This window comes from Nuphar pumila, chromosome 4 (genome assembly GCF_984573655.1).
Source record: "Nuphar pumila chromosome 4, dmNupPumi1.hap1.1, whole genome shotgun sequence".
NCBI lineage: Eukaryota > Viridiplantae > Streptophyta > Magnoliopsida > Nymphaeales > Nymphaeaceae > Nuphar > Nuphar pumila.
In genome coordinates, this window is record NC_143252.1 from 12,957,845 (window position 1) to 12,977,041 (window position 19,197).

The window sequence follows — 19,197 nt, forward strand, 5'->3', positions numbered from 1 at the left end:
ATATGAGGGATTTTACGACATTGATGGGGTGTTGTTCTTCAAACCTAACTTTGAAATGTGAGGCCGTGTGGACTCATCTTTTAATAAACTCATCCATGCCACAACTATTTATCTCGTAACCCGTGTGAGAGACTTTATGAAATCGATAAGGGAATTAATGTGAGTTGTACACGAGAAGCATCGAGGCCTTGTCACTTTTTTGATCATCCATAAACTCATCAGGAATGTCTGTATGGGTCCTTTCGTTCGGATCATCATCGAATATGATGTTTTACATCATATGGGGTGACATCCCATAGGTAAAAATTTTCAGAGCTGGTTCCTCTGGGATGAATTGGATCTTGAGTTGGCAGGCTTTGGATTGGGTACACATTATACCCCAAACAATTGCTCACACATGGATAAACAAGTAACGAGAGATTTCTAAAACACTTGGGTACCCTAGAAATTTTTTTATTTGTGAGGTCTCTTTAAGTTCTAAGGTTTGAGGGCTCTCTTTCGGGTCCACACTGATATAACTTAGCTAACAACTGAAGGATACTAGTATAAAGAATTCGACTCCAATGGTACTGCCACCGATATGCCCCAGCTTACAACTGAAGGGCACTAGTATGGAGAATCCGACTCCAATAATACTGCCACCGATATAGCCCAACTAACAATTGAAGGTACTAGTGGGGGGATCTGAAGATCCAAATGACATGATAAGAGATTTTTTTGAAATTCATAAAAAGATAGTGGCTCTTTCCTAAAAGAATAGGAGATAAAATGAGGAGCACACAATAGAATCAACCAATCTTTCAAAACAAAGCCCTAACTTGCTAGAGGTTGTATTTTTCTAATTTTCTACGTGAACATGTACTTTCTCTAGCAAGGGTTTCTAGAATATGTGATTTACTTAGCCCTAAATTGGATGCATGCAACTAATGCAAAACAACCTATTCATAAGCCAAGACAAATTTAACAAACAAAGAAGCCAAAAGAAGGCTGCAGACGCGAGGATCTGCAGACGGCTCTACCTGTCAGTGGATGACAAAGCTTGTTGATTCAAGGATCTACGAACTCTAGAGTCTGCAAATACGAGGATCTACAGACGACCAAACATAGCTGGATGATGTTGTAAGTGGACAATGCTATTTGGCAGAAAATGGCTAAAAGTGCAGACATGAGGTTGTCTGGATGACCTAAGGTTTTCTGAATGACACTGTCAGCGGACGACACTGTTTGGCAAAACCTGCCAGTAAGTGTTGTTGGATGGCTAATGGTTGAAGGATGGACAAACATGGTGGATGACTAAACAGATATTTTGCAGACACGTGAGTCTGCAAACAGTGACCAGCGAACGACGTTGTCATTGGACGACCAATCCATAGCAGACGACCAACCTGGTAGACGATCAAACATGAATTTTTTGCAGACATGTGAGTCTACAAACCAGGATCCTCGGATGACGTTGTTGTCAGTAGACGACAAAACAAAAAATTTTGCAAAAATGTGGTTCTGCGAATAACGACCAGCGAACGGCGTTGTCAGACGACTAAAGTCTAGTGGACATCAAAACAAGGATTGTCGTTTGACAGAGATAAAAAATTGAAAAACAAAAATTTCAAGTTTTTCTTGAAATGCAATTCTAGCTATAAAAGATTAAGAAAAATTATGGCATTTTGTCACGATCACTAAAAACTGTTGATGATTAAATTTAAACGTAGGAGAATGGGACTTACCTAGATTCTTCTTTAAAATATAGAGCATATCGTTACAAGCTTCGACCATCCTTTGCATTGCGGGGAGGTAAAAACGGAATAGGTTTCCTTAGCTCCATAGCTTGAATTACCATCATGGATTCACAATATTAAAAAAAAAGTTAAAATCGTGTATAAGCACCTAATCCAATGAATAAATAAAATTGAAATATGTAGGTTAGGGATATGAGAAAATACCTTCTTCAAACTCGAAGGTTTGTTCATCATTTAAGCTCGTTCCTTTCTGTCCGTAGATGTAAGTGTGTTATCAATGGCTTGGACAATGTACCAATATAATTGAATAGGCTTGATCTCGCAGAGCCAACACGTAGGTTAGCATAGGGGTGAGGCCTTATTTATAACGTTTAGAACACTTATCTGGAAGAGTTCGCTCGTATAAAGATTCATTCGAGAAGAGTCCTTCCATATTGGAAAATATACCATGACGGTTGAACACTAGATTGAGATAAGCGTTAGAGTTTATCGGCAGGCGACAGTATGATGGTACCGTCCCCCTAGAGGACGGCCAAACTAATTTGCTGTCATCACCGGATGGCCAAACCTATTATATCGTCCAGTGATGGATGGCCAAACTAGTTTTGTCGTCCATGGTGGGGATGTCCAATTCTTGGTACTTGCACACTTGAGAAAACATTAGATCTTGGGCATCATAAAATTTTATGTCTGCACTAACATAGCCAACAATATAAGAAATATAGTTGATGATTTTTATTGTAATTTTTTATAAAATTATGGATTTTTAAAATTTAATAAATGTTATTTTTACTTAAATAATCATATTTTTCGCTGATATGGTTTAAAATACTATATATATATATATATATATATATATATTAAGGGTTGATGCAAGTTTTGGGAACCTTTATTGGATAGTGGACCCAAGATAAAATCCAGGGTCACAAATCAATTGTATTTCTTTTCTTAGCTTAGTAAAAAATTAATTAGGTTAAATGTTATATATATTAAATTTTTATGTTAGCATAAACTTAAAGATAAGGAAACCATATCTTTTAATACCCTAACTTACCAAAGAGGGACGTCACCTAGTGGGACATATCCTCTCTAATTTTAGAAAAAAAGGTGATTGCCCTTTTTATATTTATATGGGTGTGAGAGAGAGGGCATCATCGATAAGAGGGAGAGGGTAGAAAGAGAGGACAACGAGAGAGGAAGAGAGGGGGTAACGAGAGCTAGAGAAAAGAAGGCTTACTACACCTCTTCTTCACATTCATTTTCTTTATCTTCTTCGTAGGATCTAGAGAGAAGATGGTCGGGACTAAATATTATTAATGATATTATCGACAACTTTAATATACGATGATAATTAATCATCTAGCATTATCTTTTATACTTTTCGTAATATAGATGAAGATAATTAGCATCGTGTATGTTATTATTTCTAAGGTAAATATACAACAATAATATCGTCAACTATAAAGATATAAGCAACAATATTTATCATTGCTTATAGTTTAATTCTTGATGATATTATGTTGTCGGTTATAATCAATTGTCGACAATAATTATCGTCAGTTTTTTAATTATTTTTGATGAACAACAATGACAATATTCATCGACCTTAAATATCTCTTTGATGATATTTATCATCGTCAATATTCTGATTATCAATGATATTATGTCATCGGTTATAACCTGGCCGGATCTGGGCTAGACCCAGACTCGTGCCACTTGACCCAGATCCATTTTCTTAAAACCCCCTCTCTCTTATCCCCTATTCATGACATCTACCCCTCTCTCACACCCTAACCCTTCTCTCCTACGCTTTCTCACTCTTTCTTTCCCTCATCTTTCTCTGCTCTCTCTCTCCCTCCTCTCTATTGGCATCGTCGAAAGTGGTGAGCCACCCTCATTCACCATCTTGCCTTGTGCTACTCTGAAAGACAACCCCACCATGGGATTTGTGATTTGTCTCTCCCCATTTCTGGTGTGCGACAGTCGTGGAGAAGACCTCATGTAACGATCTAAACTGGGGCCTCTCGAGCCTGGGTTTGGGAACGTTAGTTCATAGAGGAAAATTACTACAATAACCTAAAAAATAACCTAAAAAAACATGTCAAATTTTTTTATTCAATAATTGAAGGTCCATACAACCATTTACAATAACCATAACCATCCAAATACAACTATCATAAGCAGAAGAAACAGAAGAGTAAAAGTAAGTCATACTTTAAACATGATGAAATCTGGTGGCAGAGTCAAAGTCTTCGACTAATTTCTGCAGTTGATAGCAGTTTTTAAACCTACAATTACAACTAAGAGAGGTGGTGAGTCTATAACCCAGTAAGTTTTCATTTACAAATAGACATGACTGTTATAACTGTAGTGAGCTCTAAGCTCCTAGTCTTAGTTTAGTTTGCTAATTATGCACACATGTTTATGAACTTTTACCCTCTCTTACTGCATCTCTATTATCATACTCAAACTCATACTCTACTCTAATCGGCTATTCCAGACATAGCCTCCTCAAGCATAGCAACCCATATAGACAACTCAAAGTCTATAGCATTGACCAGACATATGAACTACTCACAACAACATAGTCCAAACCGGTCCAGACTATGGACACAAATACTGCAACTACTCACCGGTTGCAAGTCGAGAGATACAAAAAGCTCAATCGGTAGCTAGCCAAAGAGAAAGGGTGGTTATACCTGCCCCCAAGGTAATCAAGAAGCTATATCTGCCTCCAAGGACTCTCAAGGAGCTATACCTACTCTCAAGATGTTGAGAAGTTATACTTGCTCCTAAGGTTTTATTGTTAATACTACATGTGTCTAGTGGGCAATGTTTTAACCCTTAAGGGTCACCTAGGAACGTCTGAGATATTCTCATGGTACACACGAGCTACACACCCCCAACAATGCTTGATACAATGGCTCCTAGTAGAGTTTTTATACACATTATTCTTTCATCATTCATATATTAAAGTTAGTGTATTATACAATCATCAATATATGTGTACTAACTACTTTTTGACATGTGTTCACATATCAGAACTTTAAGGATAGCAACCCACCATAGACTTATTAAATCACGACACTTACAATGCCTCTTTCAAGGCATAAGCATAACATTTTCAGAATAGTTCCTACCTTGAGACTCTGAAACTCTACACTCAATTCTCAAAATCATACATCAATCTTTTATATAAAGTAATGTCATAATTTCCTCCACACAAGATACATTCATAATTAAATCATGCCATGAATCAAGCGATATGCAATATATATCATCATATTTAAGCATCATATTGAACATCATAATTTATGGATCTCTAAGCATGCTAAACATTGTTCTATTCAAGATAAATAAAACTAGCATACTTAAAGCACATAGAATCACATTGAAAGATGTATAAACCAACTAGCATGTATTTTAACTAAGGAGGAATTTGCAAATGTTCACTTACCTGGAATGCTTAATTCCAACTCTAAGAAAATACCTTAGCTTTCTTGTAATATTTAATTTAAAATCAATGAATACTCTATATTATCATTTAAAGTCTCATCTTTATAAAAAATTATGAAAATATCCATGGGCTTTAATGCCAAATTCTAACTCCGTTCTTTCAAATTTTGCCATCACATTCCCTACTAATGGATCCTAAGGAAAATCCAAAGATCCAAAAATCACTTGAATCCGACCTTGAGGTACCAAGTTATGCCTTGTTTACTAATCAGGCATATTGAGGGCAAACTGGTTTTTTTACTTTTGACCACCCCCGGTTCCATGTAATATTTTCAATTTATATTGTCTTTACACCACATCTTTATACCATATCTAATTCATATTAAATTTCAGATACAAATCTACTATGATTTCAAAATGGATAACTTAAACTTTTCAACTATAACTTTGACTGGATCTTGGATCTGGTACGCCCGATCCAAACCTTTTTGTGATGGTTTGGCACAAGCATGGCGTTCAAGCTAGAGAGTTTTGGATTTGGATTAAACTCAACTAAATCCACTTAGTTTTAGATCTACTTTGGATACCCGCGATTTGATTTGGGTTTGGATCCAAACCTAGATCCAGTTCATATTGGAAAATCAAGGTCTTTGCCATCTAATTTTTTTATTGTACCCATTCAATTCAACTTTTGCACACACACACACACACACACACACACACACACATATATATATATATATGCATTTAAAAATTTGATTATCTCGGCCTGACCCCAATCGGACCCAACTTGGTCTGGACTGAGTCGGTCTGCTCTGAATATAAATTGAGGTAGGTCTGTCCAGACCGAGCCAGTTTGCTAAAAGCAAATTAGTCCCGACTCGGTCTGTCAAAAATTAGATCTGACTCAGTATGTTCATACCGAGTTGATTTGTCGCTAATACACAATACTGACTTGGTCTGCTGCATCTATTTTTTTTTTTACTTCTGCTGCTTGGCTCGGTCTGGGCATGCCCAAACCATGTCAACCTAGTCCTCACTTGACCCGGCTTGGTCTGTGTCAAGGTCAATTTGAGCAATGTGGTCGACACGATTGACTTGGTCTGTCATTATGCACAGATCGAGTCACCTCTCATGTGGGGTTGAGACTTAGTCTCCCCCTTCTTCTCTACTGTGTGGAAGTTTCAGCAACCTCATTGTTGCCGAGGTTGACGCAACCCACTACAAATGAGGTAGCACCGCTGGTGATCGCCGATTGCCGGTGGTTGCCTGCCTTTTTTTTTCATCACCGACCGGTAGCGATAGCAGAAGGAAAACCCCTCTGCTATACCCCTTTATGAGAGGCAGGGATAGGGTTCTGCCTGTCCTTGCATCTCTGCAACTTGCCGGCAACCTCGCGATTGCCAGCATCTTTTTTTTTAAGGAAATGAGAGGAAGAGGGAATGAAACTTACCTGTGACCGGTAGAGCTACACCTCCTCTTCTCCTTCTCCCATTCTCTCTGAGTCTCTTTCTCTCTAAGTGTGATTTCAAATGGGGGAAGAGAGGAGTACTCATGGCTTTTATAGCCATGGGTAAGGGGTGTCTGTTACCCCTTCACCGCCTCCTTCCTTAATCGGGGGGGGGGGGTTCTCGTGGGAGAGGGAGAGGAGTAACGTTTCTCTCTCTTGTATCCACTCGACATTCCTCTTTCCGTAACATCCCTAGCCAGACAGCTACGACGTTACACCTCACCCTACCATGAGAAGCCTATGAAAGGAGGACCGACCCACGGTAGGTCAGCTCGACCCCTTTACCTTCTTCTCATTATCATTTCTTCTCCTCTTTTCATTTTTTTCTAACGATTTATGTTTTTTTCTATGTTTTAGGCATCCTCAAGGAGGAGGACGAGCTGCATCAAGCTTGTTGCAGCCTTGAGAATGCTTGGGAGGCTCAGATTTGCAATTCTAGACTTGTGCTTGTCAAATTTTGCGATTTAAGGTAAGAACTTGGCTCTCCCGCGTTAGAGGCATGTGTTTTTTTAGTGTTATTAGAAAATGTATGCATCTATGTTTTATCCTTGTACAAAACCTTATCAATTAGTGAGACAAATCATGGATGTTACAAGAATGGTAATGGTTGAAAACAATTGATATCTTAGTTGTATTTTGGAACAAGCTATTAAATAACAGTTATAATATGAATGTTGTTTATAGGTTTGGGAGGGTCTTATGCATGTTTACAGGTTTTATTAAGCAGTCTTACCTTATTCCATTGATTTTGTGCAAAACCCCACATTCATGAAGCTAATGTTGTGTTTATACGTATATAAGTGGTGGTTGGCACATGAGCATATGACTCTAACAAGATGCTAGAGGATTTTGATGTTGGAAACCATATATAGTGGCGTCAATTGGATTTGACTCTACTATTTGAATAAATAATCACCCCTGGTCACAAAAAAAACAGGACACCAAAAAACCAGACTTAGATTCAGTTCTGAACTCATAATACAGGAGGATAAAAAACTGTAATATGAAATCGTTGGTGGTAATCAAACTGATAAATAAATTTTTTATGTGATTTGAATCACTATGTTGTCCCGATGAATTGGATTATGTTCATGTGAATGCATATGTTGTTCATGGGAATAATACCGACCAAAAAATTTTATGTGATTTGAATCACTATGCTGTCCAGATGAATTGGATTATGTGGTTCATGGTATTAGTTTGTAAAAAAAAAAGTTGTGGTTTGAATTGCTATGATGTCCATGAATTGGATTATGTTATTCATGTTAATGCATATGTTGTTCATGGGATTAGTTTGTAAAAAAATATTTTCATGCTGTCCGGATGAATTGGATTATGTTGTTTATGTGATTAGAACACTTACAAGTCCAATAATAATACATGGGGTAATGAAGTAAGCGAAATCACCAATAACAAAGTGTAGAACACTTACAAGTCCAATAATGGACAAAAATAAAGAGAGTAAGCAAGCACTTTAAGTGTATACACAAATCCACGAATGGATAATGCCAAAAGGCAAATAAAAATTAAATATTATTGAGAATATAAGAGAAGGGAATATAACAAAATGAAGGAGAACTCCCCTATTTATATACAAGATGTGAGAGTGGAGGCCCTTGAAAGCTCCCCACTCTTAGAGTCATTTGGGATCTCCCAACGATCATATTTATGACTGTTGGGGCCCCAACGACTCTAAAAGTGGGGCCCCAAGTATCTAAAAAGAAGAAAAAAAAAGAAAAAAAAAAGAAAAAGAAGAAAAAAAGTTATTTCTAACAAACAACTCTAAGGAAAGTAAAAAGACCAAAATGCCCCTATCAGGCAATACAAAAGAAATACATATATATATATATATATATATATATATATATATATATATATATATATATATATATATATATATATATAACACTCACCCTCAAACTTTACGAAAAAAGAACCGAAAGTTTGCTAAGGAGAAAGAGAAAATAAGGAGTAAAAAGAGCTTTGGTAAAGAAGTCGGTCAGTTGATACTTTGAGGTGATATATGATAATGTAATAATTTCTCTTAAATGTTCATCACAAATATAATGACAATCCATCTCATTATGCTTGGTGCGCCCATAGAAGGTATGATTGCTTGCATTATAAATTGCACTTTTATTGTTACAGCACATCTTCGATGGTGTTGTGATGATGATACCCATATCATTGAGAAGACTTGTAAACCAAACAATCTCCATTGTTGCGGTAGCCATTGCTCGATAGTCAACTTCAATTGAGGATAAAAAGACTTTTTGTTGCTGCACCTTTAAGAAATCAGTAAATCTCCTAAAAATATACAAAAACCAATAATTGAGATTCTATCATTGGGATTACCTCCATAATCAACATAAATATAAGCAATTAAATCAAGAGATGAGGAAGAGGACAAGAAAAACCCTTTTGAAATAGTATTTTTAATATATTACACAATTCTCATTACTGATGCTATGTGCATAGGTGCATGCTGAACTGGCTAGCCGCATGAACAATATGAGCTATATCAGGTCGGGTGATGGAGAGATAAGTGAGAGATCTAATTAGTTGATGATATGGAGTAGGATCTTCAAGCAGAATACTATCTTCGAGTCTTAATTTAGCATTTATGACTTTTGGGGTCTCCATCTTCTTTTCATCTGAAACTCTCAACTTAGCACATATGTAAGCAGCTAATTTCATTTGAGAGAAAATATATCCTCTAAGGGAGTAGGTCACTTCAATGACTAAAAAATATCTCAAGAAACCCAAGTCAGACATATCAAAAGTTTTCTTTAAGATTGATTTAATTTTAATAACTCTTTTATCTTTTCCTATGATGATCATATCATCAACATATAGAAGAAGAATCACAATAGTAATACTTGTTTTCTGGACAAAGAGAGTAGTGTCAGTATAACAAGAAATAAATTCCAAATTAAATAAAGCATTACTAAATTTGTCGTACCAAGTCTTAGGAGTTTGTTTAAGATCATACAAGGCCTTTTTTAGTTTTAAAACTTTTTTATTTAAATTTATCTCTAGAGGAGGTTTCATGTAAACTTCATCACCAAGTTCTCTATTAAAAAAAGGACATTTAATTGAAAAATAGGCTATTTTTTAATAGACAAAATGGCAATAAGATCTCTAACCCTTATCATTCATGCTAAGGGGCAAAGGTTTCCTTACAATCTATTACATATTCTTGAGCACAACCTTTGGCAACTAACCTGGCTTTATATTTTTCTAACAATCCATCACTTTTGGTTTTTACTTTAAATACCCATCTACATCCTAATAGGTTTCTTGTTTAGGAGAAAATAAACTATTTCTTATGTGTTAGCTTTCTTAAGAGCATTAAGTTCAAATTTCATAGCTTCATTCTAAATGAGGGTGTTGTTTGGGATCGTTCTAATGAGATGGTTCATAATAAGAGTGAAGAGTTATTAAACATGCTCTAAAGTTTGGAGAGAATGAGTCATAGGAGACAAATTTACTTAGTGCACTAGAATACGAATTGATTTTCTAGGTTGGGATTCTTCTAAAGGTATGTTTTGGGAGAACTTGTCAAGAGCACATGGATTATTACCTTCACTCCATCAAGTATACACATGTTGATTATTTGATATATGTTCATTCAATTTTTCATGTTGAGCAACATTCTTATCATTGAGAGAATGCTCACTATTAGAGCCATTATCAAGAGATTCAAATACCTCATTAGAGTTAGGCTGACCATTTTGTGGTAATAAATCAAATATAAATCAATAATCAATGTTTTCTCTTGGTTCTTTGATATCAAACCCTTTTTTATTTTCAAGAAAAGTAACATCTTTTGAAATATAAAGCTTGTTATTTATTAGATCAAAACATTAGTATCCTTTTTTATTTTCTCCATAGCCTAAAAACACACACTCAATAGCTTTTAGAGATAGTTTAGCATTTTTATGAGTAAGAATATAACACCTACAACCAAAGATTTTTAGTCTTTTAAAATCGAGAGTCATTTTAAAAAGTTTTTCAAATGGAGAAGCATTGTTTAATGAGGACAAAAGAGTTTTATTAATTAAGTTGAGATTAGAACGGCTTTAGCCCAATTTTTTTTTGGAACATCCTTGGAAATTAAAAGAGTCCTAGTAGTTTCTATTATATGTATACACTTTCTTTCCGTTAATCCATGTTGTTGCGGAGTTCTATGACAAGACCTTTGATGAAAAATTCTATTTTGTTTCAAGTACTTTTAAAAATCATTAGACATGTATTCTCCTCTTGAATCCGATCTAAGAATAGAAAGGTTGCTTAGGAATTGATTTTTAATCATTATATACAATTCTTTAAAAAAGAACACATCGGATATATGATTTAGAAAATAAATCCATGTGTATCTAGTAAAATTATCAACAAAAATGACATAACATGAATAATCTCTTTTTTATATGATTGGTGAGGGACCTCACACATCCAAATGCACTAATAAAAAAGGTCGTGTAAAAACAAAAGTTCTTTGAGAAAAAGAAATTTCTTTCATTTTTTCAAAAATGCCATCTTTATAAGTTGTCTTTTTCATTACATGTATTTCCCAAAAAAGAAAAAAGAGACAACTTTGAGAAAATAGGATGGCCAATTCTTTTATGCCAAATATCAATACTTTTGATATTAACAAAATTACAAAATGACTTGGATGAAAGAGACAAAAAATCCATAAAATAAAGATCAACCTTCCTATGACCTTGCCCAATCAGTTTTCCTGACTAGAGATCCTGCATGGTGCAATCTTTAGGTGAGAAATAAATTTTGCAACCATGATAAAAAATTTAAAAAACCTAAAAAAGATTTAAACTTAATTCTGGAACCACCCTTATTTTTGGAACCCAAAAATCTTGAGAATGCTTTGAATCAAGTATTCCAATACTTTCTATTTTTAAACAAGTTTTATTGGTCATTGAAACATAAGATGAAGAAGGATTAAAATAGACTTTGGAAATAATATTCTTATGTGGTGTTATATAAAATGAAGCATTTGAATCAAGAATCCACATACCAGGAGGTGATGAGGATGATGCAATGGTGACACCCATAGTGGAGAATAATTTGAAAAGTAGTTGAAGTGCCTCTGATATTTGATTAAGTGTATCTTTAATATCTTCATTTTTGCTTGCTTCTTCTTTCTTAGGTGTGATTTCACCAACCGGAGCAACTTTACCTTTAAGCTTAGGACATATCATTCTAATGTGTCCTGGTTCATTACAATGATGACAAGTGACACCCTTCCTATATCCACTGTTATAGTTTGGCCCATTACCATAGTTATTAAGTTTTACAAAGTAGGGTGGCTTATAGGTTTTTATATTAGAACCCGACTTAGAAACGGTTGAAACATCATCATTCTTAAGGGTCATACCAAGACAGGTTTCTTCTTGGTATACCTCAGCAAAAGCATCTTCAATAGTCATAGCTTTGGTCCTATAAAGAAGAGAAGCCCTTGTTCAAATTCTAGTCTTAGACCATGAAGGAATTAAAAAAAGTGTTCTTATTCAGTTTACTCTCGTCTCAATTCAATATCTTTGGGAGCCAGCCATTTAGGCTCAAGAAGAGCTAATTCATCCTAAAGAAGGGATAAAATACTAAAGAAGTCACAGACACACATATCCCCTTGCTTGGTGGATGTAATTTTATCTTGACAAAAATATTGTCTAGCAAGATCCTTTCGGGTATACATACCATTAAAAAAAAGCCAAGCTTCGTTGACTCTTCTAAATTTAGCAATGTTAGCATATATTTTAAAGTCAACATTGTTCATAAACCATGCCAAAATTTTGGCATAGTTACTTTCCCAATCCTCTAACTTTTTTCGATGATCATTGATGGTTTTAAGACGATCATCTCCAATAAGAGCTTTTCGACACCTCCAACTTTGGTGAGCTTTAATGATGGTTCAAGAGAGGTTTCCATCACAAAACCCCAAAGTTTATTTCCTCTAAGATGATTTTTTATGGTCGATGTCCACATCAAATAGTTTGATTCATTAATTTTGAAGGAGAGCTCCACTCTTGATTTATGCTCCATGATGATAAGAAAGAGATAGCACCTTTGTTATGATCTTTAAACACCATAATAAATGCTTCCAAGATCAAGAGAACCCAAATGACTCTGATACCATGTAATAAAGTAAGCAGAATCACCAATAACAAAGTATAGAACACTTACAAGTCCAATAATGGACAAAAACAAAGAGAGTAAACAAGCACTTTAAGTGCATACACAAATCCACAAAGGGATAATGCCAAAAAGAAAATAAAAAGCAAATATTATTGAGAATATGAGAGAAGGGAATATAGCAAAATGAAGGGGGAACTCCCCTATTTATATACAAGATGTGAGAGTGGAGGCCCAACGACTCCAAGAATTGGGCCCCAAGTCTCTAAAAAGAAGAGAATAAAAAAGAAAAAAAAGGAAAAATTTTGTTTTTAATAAACAACTTTAAAGAAAGTAAAAAGACAAAAATGCCACTATCTGACAATACAAAAGAAATATATATATATATATATATATATATATATATATATATATATATATATATATATATATATATAACACATGGGACATCAACGACACTTACCTCGAGATCATCCATGGTGAAGAAAAAAGAATTTATTTGATGGCAATGATGAGAGTAGGATAGCAGTAAAAGAATTATCTGGAGATGAGGCGTTAATTATGCAATTGGCACAACTTTCACATAGGTCATTTGAGAAGGATACAAGAAGGCCAAAACATAGCGAAATCGAGTTGAATTTGACCAAGAGATGTATCTTATGAGAATTGCTTTACTGGTCAACATTAAAGTTAAGACATAATTTAGATGTCATTCATATTCAAAAAATGTATGTGATAATGTGTTAAGTGTACTTCTATATCTTAGAACAAAAGACAATAAAAATACACGAAGAGATTTACATACAATAGACATACATCAGAATTTGCATCTACAGAGTCGTGGTGCGTTTACAGAGCAATGTTGTATGTAAGTACTCATTTTCATGTTAATTATGTCTTTTTTTTTCGTATATGTCATTTGATTCAATCTATTTTGACCATATGTACTTGTCTGTGCAGCTACGCCATCTGCGAGGATACCTCGAGATAAGGACATATGCACGAGGTTTGCACTGCTGAGGCAAAAAGGCTCCATCCCACTTAGTATCCTAAATGGATCACAGGCAGCGAAGTGCTCAAGCACTGCTATTTTTGCTAGGAGGGTGACATACATTGTGCACTAGCATGCACAACTTTATCAAATATCCTGAAAACAAGTGCCTGAAGTACACAAAAGGAGTTGCAGAACTTGATAGTGGTAACTATCATGCCCTATTATAGTAATACCTATCTATTTTTTTTAACAAAGTGTATTAGGCCTTCATCTCCTACTTTTTTTGTTATATGTTTCAGCCTAACTTCTATTTGGACATGAATTGATTAGAGAACAGAAGAGCCTTGAATGTTCCGTTGACTCGAGCCTATATAGAGATCCATCATGATTACAATAATATCTTTAAGGGATATGCGAATAAGGATGAAGCCATAACCAATGTTTCAAAGCATATATCTAATTAATGTGTGGTGAGAGGATATGTACAACAAATTATTCAGTGATTAGAAATTGATGGTAAGCTACCTCTTGAAGGATATATATAGTCGGTAGTCGATATATATATCTTAACGATTGATGTTCATTTCATCTAGGCCAAGTGTGCAAGAAACAAATCCAATAGAGTTGGATTAGAGGTCAGCCATACTAGTGGAGAAAAATCATATATGCGACATCAAAGAGAGAAGGTATAATCATTTGATTTCATAGGTGTATGATAGAAGTCTGTTCATGTTGGATCATAACTTAATTTTGCTCTCTCATGTTTAGAGCAATGCTTTAGGAGAGAAAATTGGGTTGATTGAGATGTAAACATCAACCCACACAAATGATAAAGGTGACTTTCTGTGTGATATTACAACCAACAATTATGTAAGTAATTAAACCATTCCATAGTTTTGTATATGTTTGTGTTGCAGCATGACATGACATGATTGGCATTGCAGGACTCTAATATGAAAGATTTTTGCGATACTTAAAGAGGTCTTTGGTATATGACTTAGCTATGTTAAAGGCCTAAAGAGTTTTGCCATACTTACCCAAAGCATGCTCTTCTACCAATACATCAAACAATGCCCTTAGGCATGAGCTTCAGTCAGCTATATAAGAATTGGCGACCACCAAAGAAGAGTTGGGGTACCTTGAGGGGTACAGTGGTGGGATTGAAAGTTAGATTGATACACTTTGAGGAAATAGTTGGAACATTACTACAATAATCATGATGTTCAAGCTAAAAGGTATTATTAAATAATTTTAATTTTGAATAACATGCTAGTGTTTTACTATTTTTCCATACCAACTAAAAGATATTGTAATGCCAGTTTAATAATTTTTTTCATGTATCTTTATGTATCTAGCTACTTAGGTTTGTTCACTAAATATATATTTTGTTTTCTATGTTCTAGGATTTTCACATTGCATTGAAATTCTCATGTTCACTTTTTTTATGCAGGTGTGGACACGTGCATAGTGATCCTCTGTCTAGATTTAGATGATTTTGCTTTGTCCTTATTTTTTCTTCAATGAAAAGAAGTGAATGAAAAAAAGTTGGTCTTATATTTTAGTGTTTGATTGATGATTTGGGGTAGGTATATATTGAACACCTTTAATAGTTCCAGGTTCTTTGGTTTGACAAGTTTTTTTGTTGGATGATGGCTGTGACATTGTTTTGATATTATTTGATCTAAGTGAATCTTTATGAATACCACTTATAAATAATATGAGGAACATAACAATCATGACATAGTCTTGTTTTTGTTTCTAAATATGGTTATTGCTATCATTGTATTATTTTGATTAATTAGTTATGTTGAAATAGTTGTTCATCATAGCTTTATTGATTATGATATGAATCTAAACAATATTTTCCTTTTATCATTAATGGAAATGATGTCCTCAGAGATCTCTTTCAAAGTTTTGAGCTTTTGGTTGTTCATGGTACTTATGTTTATTTTTCAGCTAGGTATTTAGTTTCATCTCTCTCTCTCTCTCTCTCTCTCTCTCTCTCTCTCTGGGATCTCTCTCTTGGACATAAATTTTGATCACAACAAAATAACATGTCAACAATACTAAGATTCTAATTTTTTTATCTTTTTTGGTTGGAGATTATACTTACCTGGTTATTAGTTACTGCAACTATCTCTAAATTTCCATTTTTTGGATACAGGGAACTTGACGCATTAAAGTTCCATGGTTCTAGCTATTTGGCTAACTCCGTCAAAGTAGAAGCATATGGAGTTCTAGATTCTTGCTCTTCATCATCTACTTCTTTGATTCTCCTACGGTTCGTCTATACATGTTAGTTAACTTTGTTCAGTCATTATTTTTGATGAAAAACTCTAAAAGTCTATTTTGTTGTAGTGTAAGAATTTCCTTTCTTGATTGGCATATTCTAACGACAACTTGGAATTCAAGAAACTAATTTTATTCCTTTTCTTTTAGTTTCAGTACTAATTAGATTGAAGTTTTGAGAGTTTTCTCATGTCAAATTTTTGTCACTGGTCTCTCTCACATGGCATCCACTCTCAGGGACATTACTTTACATAGCTAGCTACTCGGGTTTGTTTCACTAAATATATATTTTGTTTTCTATGTTATAGGATTGTTCACATTGCATTGAGATCTTCATGTTCAAATTTTTTTATGCAGGTGTGGACACATGCACAGAAATCGCCTGCCTAGATTTGAACATTTTTAGAACATTGTATCAAATATTTGAACATTATATATATATATATATATATATATATATATATATATATATATATATATATATATATATATATATATATATATATATATATATATTACATTGTATATCATGAATGTGTATTTGTAAAAAAAAATGTTTGCAAGGATATATTTGCATTGTCTGTAGGGTTTATATTGTTTGCATGGTTTATATCGGTATGACGATAATTATCGTCAACTTTAATATATAACTGATGATATTTATCATTGGATTAAAATAATATAGGCAACGATATTTATCATCGATTTTAACTAACATAGCCGGCAATATTTGTCGGTGGCTATTTCAATATGTATGATTTTTCAATAGTCAATAGCGACTATATATATCGTCGGCTTTTTTAATATAATCAATGATATTTATCATCGGCTATTTCAATATATATGATTTTTTAATATCCTTATGATGATAATTATTGTCGACTTTAATATATAACTGATGATATTTATCGTTGGCTTAAAATAATATAGCCAATGATATTTATTGTCAGTTTTAACTAACATAGCCGATGATATTTGTTGGCCACTATTTCAACATATATGATTTTTTAATATCAATACGATGATAATTATCGTCATCTTTAATAAACAACCAACAATAAATATCATCGTTGATGTTAAATAGAGTCAACAATATTTATAGTCGAATTTAATTACTATAACCGCCGATATTTATTGTCACTTTTAGGGTAATATTACCAACGACATCCTAGAGTCGACCATTTTATGCAGACTATATCATTGAATTTATTTTCTATAAAAATGCCGATATATAATTGTCGTTGAAAATAGTAATATAAATGACCATAAAATGTCAACACATTTGGCGACAATATTTATTGTCGTCCATAAATCATATATAACTGATGATAAATATCATTGGTAATGACATGTTTTCTTTTAGTGACTCCTTTTATTATATTCTTGAGGTGGATTTTCAATTGAAACCATAGGTAGTAGGGTATAGATACCTCATATCTAATCTGCCCCCCCCCCCCCCCCCCCCGCTCTATTTCATTGTGCTTATAGTCTGGAGCATGGTCAAAGAAAATGACATCCATATAAATATTTTTCTTGTTGACTGCATCGTAACACTTGTAACCCTTTTGAGAAGGAGGATGTACAATGAATATGCATTTTCTAGCCCTAGGGTCAAGTTTATCCTTACTACATGTACATGACAAGTGTAACCAAATATTCTAGATGTAACAAGGAAGGTTTGAATATCTGGATTGAGAACATTGATGGGTGACTTTTTTTCAAGGACTTTGGCATGCGATTGATAAGGTAAGTTCCAGTTTCAAAATCATGAAATTTTTACACATTCTAGACCATTGAATTTTGAAACTTGTAAAAGATCTGCTTAGATAATGTGATCAGACAACCTACAACATGTTTTTCACCAAACAAACCATATAGATCATGTCTGTAAGGTTTGGTCTACAAAAAAAAACAGAAAATGCAATGGAACAGGCTGTTTCTATTAGAGGTATGGTATACTTGAGGGTAGCCAATATCTTACCATTTAAAATAGTTGATTTTTGTGGAAGACCTCTTCAACAATTAGCCAAAGTTTAATAAGATGGTGCTTTTCCATCATCTGCCATTGCCATAAGGTGATTTTTTCTCTGGTTTTGTGGGGCTGGGAACCGGTTGATTATAATAGGGATGTAAACAAAATGGGCTTAGGTCCGGTACCCGACCCAACCAATCCTGTTTACTCAGGTTTGGTAGGAAACTTAGGAACTGATTAATAATCGGATGGGGGTTCGGTTTTTTTGCATTCAAACCCGAACCTGAATCCAAGAAAATGTGGAACCCGATTAAGTGTAAATGTTGGATTTTAAGCTAGTCAGTTCTGGGTTTGGTTTTATCTAATTCCATCGAAACCCACATCCAAAACCGAACCCGATTAGGTCATATCCGTTTAAGTCAAACTTGGTAATGCCTAAACCCGACCCGAGTCTGACCCGTTTACATCCCTATATTATAAGAAAAGATCCAACCATTGTTTTGGCAGGGAGAAGCAGAAATATGGGGAAGGAGAGGGGGGAACTCGAGTTGTCTAATGTCGCCCATTGACAGCATAGCATTTCTAAAAGTCAGGCCAATCCTATCTAAGCTTTTAGGACCAAGTTTTGGGCTTCAATGCAGATAGGACCTCACCCACAACATGATGTGTGCATTAGATTATCATGTCAAATCGAGTAGATAGTATTGACCTTACAATCTAATCGCATTAAGAAAATGACCCCTACTTTGAGGTACATTTCATATAGGCCTTGAAGAGATAAAAGAAGAATATAAGAACCCAATAATGTTAATTTATATTCATGAAGTCCCTGTACACCCAGAGGAAGAGGGGTTGGGAGGTGAGAGTAACTTCGCCTGGAATTGGGATCAGACTACAAGGGATTAACATGATCCCCACTAGGTGCAAACTGCAAAGCCGGGCCAAGGTGGAGATGACTCAGACAAGAAATGCTGTTCTGAGGCCAAACCATAATGCTTGGGCACAAGTAATCGATGGAAATAAAGGCAATTAGCTATTTCCATTGAAAACCAGTGGTAGGTGCTTGGTAGATCTCCATAAAGTTGATATT